Genomic DNA, 5,019 nt, shown 5'->3' with positions numbered 1-5,019 from the left:
AATTAGTTACCATTTGTTTTTTTTTGTTTTTATTTTCATTACTCTAGGAGGTGGATAAAAAAGCTCTTGCTGCGATTTATGTCAAAGAGTGTTCTGCCTATGTTTTTCTCTAAGAGTTTTATAGTGTCTGGCCTTACATTTATGTCTTTAATCCACTTTGAGTTTATTTTTGTGTATGGTGTTAGGGAATGTTCTAATTTCATTCTTTTACATGTAGCTGTCCAGTTTTCCCAGCACCACTTACTGACGAGACTGTCTTTTTTCTGTTGTATATTCTTGCCTACTTTGTCATAGATTAGGTTACGATAGGTGTGTGGGTTTATCTCTGGACTTTCTATCCTGTACCTGTGATCTATATTTCTGTTTTTGTGCCAGTGCCATACTGTCTTGATTACTTTAGCTTTGTAGTATAGTCTGAAGTCAGGGAGCCTGATTCCTCCAGGTCCATTCTTCTTTCTCAAGATTGGTTTGGCTATTCAGGGTCTTTTGTGCTTCCATACAAATTGTAAAAATTTTTTTTTCTAATTCTGTGAAAAATGCTATTGGTAATTTGATAGGGATTACATTGATTCTGTAGATTGCTTTGGGTAGTATAGTCATTTTCACAATATTGATTCTTCCAGTCTAAGAACATGGTATATCTCTCCATCTGTTTGTGTCATCTTTGATTTCTTTCATCAGTATCTTATAGTTTTCTGGGTACAGGTGTTTTGCCTCCTTAGGTAGGCTTATTCCTAGGTATTTTATTCTTTTTGTTGTGATGGTAAATGGGATTGTTTCCTTAATTTCTCTTTCTGATCTTTTGTTATTTGTCTCCATTTTAAATAATTTTTACTATAGGCATAATTTTATCATACAATAAAATAACAATATTTTAAAATAATTTTAGTTTCTATCAGCAGTTGACTAAGCCTTCTAGCATGAGAATAATTTTTACACTATTGTTATTTTTATTGTAATGGATATATTTACAGTTGATCTCATTATTTGCTGTGGTCATATTTTATAAAAAGTGTTTGCAAACACTGAATGAATACTCAATCATTGCTCCTAGGAGAAATATGGGAGTAAGTTCTTGTGAGCTTCTGCTCGCAACATTTTCATCAAATAATCAATACATATCATTGTTTTATGTATGTTTCTATATAAAAATACCTAATTTTTTAAAAAACATCTTTATTGGAGTATAATTGCTTTACAATGGTATGTTAGTTTTTGCTTTATAACAAAGTGAGTCAGCTATACATATACATATATCCCCATATCTCCTCCCTCTTGCGTCTACCTCCCACCCTCCCTATCCCAACTTTGTACTAGGTGGTCACAAAGTACCAAGCTGATCTCCCTGTGCTATGAGGTTGCTTCCCACTAGCTGTCTATTTTACATTTGGTAGTGTATATATGTCCATGCCACTCTCTCACTTCGTCCCAGCTTACCTTTCCCCCTCCCCGTGTCCTCGAGTCCATCCTCTACATCTGCGTCTTTATTCCTGTCCTGTCCCTAATTTAATATATATTGTTGTTTCATTAACATTGAACTCCCTGGCTATAGAACTATAACTCATGTCTTTATGAAGCTTATTTAACACACTTATTTTCTCTGTAAGGCATATAAGAGCCTTCTTGTGCTTAGGAGCACCAGACGACACTTCAGCACATGCTTGGAAGGCATTTTAAGAAGCAGTATCAGGGTGTTTTGAGCAATGCTGCAGCTGGGAGACCTGACGCTGACACCAAGACGCTTGAATTAGCTTTAGCAGAAGATAAATGGAGGAACCACAGAACATTAAGGATGATTCGGGAAGACCCAAGACCATGGAGAACTTGCCTTCTCCCTATACTATTTTCCAAGGAGAGTTGCTATGGTGACAGACTATGGAGACTTTATCAAAATCCCAGGCTGTCGGAAGCAAGGTCTGGTCCATGGAGCTCACATGTCATCCTGTCACGTGGATAAGCCCTCTGAGAGAGTAGACGTTGGAGACAAAGTGTGGGTGAAGCTTATTGGCTGAGAGATGAAAAATGATAGCATAAACGTATTCCTCTCCATGAAAGTTGTCAACCAAGGGACTGGGAAGGACCGTGACCCCAACAGTGTTATCACTGAGCAAGAAGAGAGGTGGCCTTCCAGGATTACACTGTGCAGAAGATCACCGTTGAGGCTGTCCTGAACACTACCTGCAAGAAGTGTGGCTGTAAAGGCCACTTTGCAAAGGATTATTTCATGCAACCAGGTGGGACCAAGTACTCTCTGATACCTGATGAGGAAGAGGAGAAGGTAGAGGCAAAGTTAGCACAGTTTGAAAAGCCTGACCCCATAAGAGATTCTTCTAGAAAAAGAAAGAAAAGCAAAAAAGAAACATATAGACAGAAAGTTATCTGACTGACAGCTCAGACTCTGAGAATGATACAGGCAAGAAGACAAGGCATGCGTCAAAAGACAGCAAGGCAGCAAAGAAGAAGAAAAAGAAGAAGTACAGTGAGGGAGAGTGGAAAGAGTAGAGGGGTTGGTTGAGAGAAGGAACCAGGAGCCTTGTGCCTTGAAGCCCTGGCTCCTGGAAAGACTCAGTCGTGAGAATATGGCCTCCCACCCCATTGACTTCTCTCCCATGGGAGATGGCTTCCCTTCGTGCCACAGGCAGGTTTCAGAGATAGATATCAAAAGCATCTGCCTGAACGGGTTGTTTCCTTATCACTCCTCATCCCTTTGCAAGTGACCCCTGCAGCTCACCCATTCATTCATGCAACTTCCTTCATTCAGCAGAAGTCCTATTACCCTCTCTAGCTGCCACTGCCAGAGCCAGATTCCAATACAGGAGTCCAAGCTAGAGCCACAGGTACTGTTTTGGAGGTGAATCTGGCTGTAGTTGCAGAACAGAGTGATTAGCCCTTCCCTGTTGGCCTGCCCAGATGTTAGGGCTGATTGGTGGGTGATCTCTGCTGCATCCAACACAGGGACAGAGGGAGAGCATGGGAAGAATTGGTGCTCACTTTTTCCATTCCCCCTAACATGATTCTACTGTGTTAGAAGTGACAGCCAGAAAACATTGATTGCAGTGACTGAGCTTGTGTGTGACGTTCCTCCAGACCACTGAACCAGACAGCTCAAGCCAAGATCATTGCTTTGTTTTCTTTTTACTATAGTGTTAGTCAGTTGGTTCCACTTTAGGTCTCTGCTTAAATTTCTGGCACCAAAAAAAAAAAAAAAAAGTAATATCACCAACAAAAAGGACAAAAATGCAAAGAAGTTGTACTAAATAGACAATGAAAGAGATATTTGTTTACATTGCACCTAAAACGAGAAGTCAGAGTATTGTCTTGTTGACCTCAGCTGAGAATGTGATGTAGGATGCCTCAAATTTTTCACAGCTCTGTGTATGTCCACAAAGTACTACAGAAACATCACAGATATTGTTGTTGGGGTTTATAAGTACATTTTAGTGAGCAGGTGAATGTGCAGATATGGGATCCCCAAATAATGAGAATAAACTATACTATGAAAACTCCGTGATACATCCTGTTATTCAGGTTTTTCTGGGGGCATCAACAGCTAAGCAAATTATAATCAGTGCAGTTGTTATCATATTAGTCTTACTTGTTCTAAGAGTCATAATAAGCTATCTTATTTTTGGTATCCTTCTACTGCCCCAGTTACTTTCCTAGGATTCATCGTCTCTATCGTGTTACTATCATCAGCTCTATAGAGAATCTTATAATCTCTGGAAAAAAAATTCAAGTTTTTGCGATTGAAGCCTGGAAATTATACTAAGCTACACATGCGTACAATTGGAAGACAGTGTTAAGAATGCTTTTGAACCTCGTTTAAATTCTGAAGTAACACAGATTTTCCTTCCGCTGCCCACAGCCTTCAGGATGGGGAAAAGACAAAACAGTCCTTAAAGAAATTTGCTTTGAATGAGTTCCTGCTTTAGTAAGGTTTTTAGACATGTTTTTTGAATAAAGCAATGTATATTTGCAAAAGCCTCTAAAGTTAGTTATCCAAGAAAAGTTCCACGTAACACAAAGGGAATAGAACTAGGATGTACTTAAAACAGTTCATCTTCCTAAGGTGGCTCTCAGTTATAATTCCATATTGTGATATATGAAATGGAAATATTTTATTTGGTGAGAATTCATTCTTCTTTGAGGTTAATTATGAGAAGACCCCCAAATATCTCCTTTTCAAAATAATTTTTATTGTTCAATGACTGCACTTAAGTGTAAATTAATTTGAAATACATCCTGCTTCAAGAACCATCAGATTTACTTGGCACATTTTGATCTAGTTTTGTGCCTCTCCATCATTTCTGCATCACAGCATTGAAATATGATCAGGTGTTTGTCTTGAGTTTTTCCATTCTCCTATTCGTTCTCATACATTTGGAGTCATTTTTAGATGTTAGGGTATACTCCAGAAAATGAAAGCTATTTTTACTACAAAGCAGATGAATAGACAAACAAACAGCCCTTGCAGAAAATGATATATGTATTATTTATTACACTTAGAATGCCTCCAGGATGAATGTATGTGATTAGCAGAAAAATGTGAAATCCAGTCTTTGCCCTTTATGAAATCACTTTTGGATTTGCTTTAAAAATGTTCTTTATTCTTTAGTCATTAACCATGAATGCCTTAGGAATGAGAAGGTCCTGTTATTCCTTGGACTAAAAGGGCTCTGGGAGATGAGTGATAAATTATGTAGACTACCCAGGCCAGTCCATTTTTGAAATGTACTAAAAAATGCCCTTGAGGAATGAATAAATTTGTGTCTTGTCTTCAGAACTCGGTGTACTTCTGTATTGGTTTCATATAGCTTTGGGAGGTGGGCAAGCTATCCCTTTTCCAATCTGTAGAAGACATTAGTATCTGATAAATGAGAAGAATAATCAGCATCTTATATAGTCATTCAGGACACTCAAACCTATTATTACTATTGGAAATTAAATGGCTAACCTAAAAAAAAAGGAGTTTTATTTAATGGTATTGTAACTTTTTTAAGCCTACAGGAATGCTTTTAT

General features: G+C 38.1%; 1 pseudogene; it reads left to right on the top strand.

Moving 5' to 3' along the window:
* Positions 1-1,800: 1,800 nt before the first annotated feature.
* Positions 1,801-2,502, top strand: LOC132422257 (zinc finger CCHC domain-containing protein 17 pseudogene; annotated as a pseudogene).
* Positions 2,503-5,019: the final 2,517 nt, after the last annotated feature.

Source organism: Delphinus delphis, chromosome 3, assembly GCF_949987515.2.
Source record: "Delphinus delphis chromosome 3, mDelDel1.2, whole genome shotgun sequence".
In the NCBI taxonomy this organism is placed as follows: Eukaryota; Metazoa; Chordata; class Mammalia; order Artiodactyla; family Delphinidae; genus Delphinus; species Delphinus delphis.
This window is presented reverse-complemented; position numbering and strand designations above follow the sequence as displayed.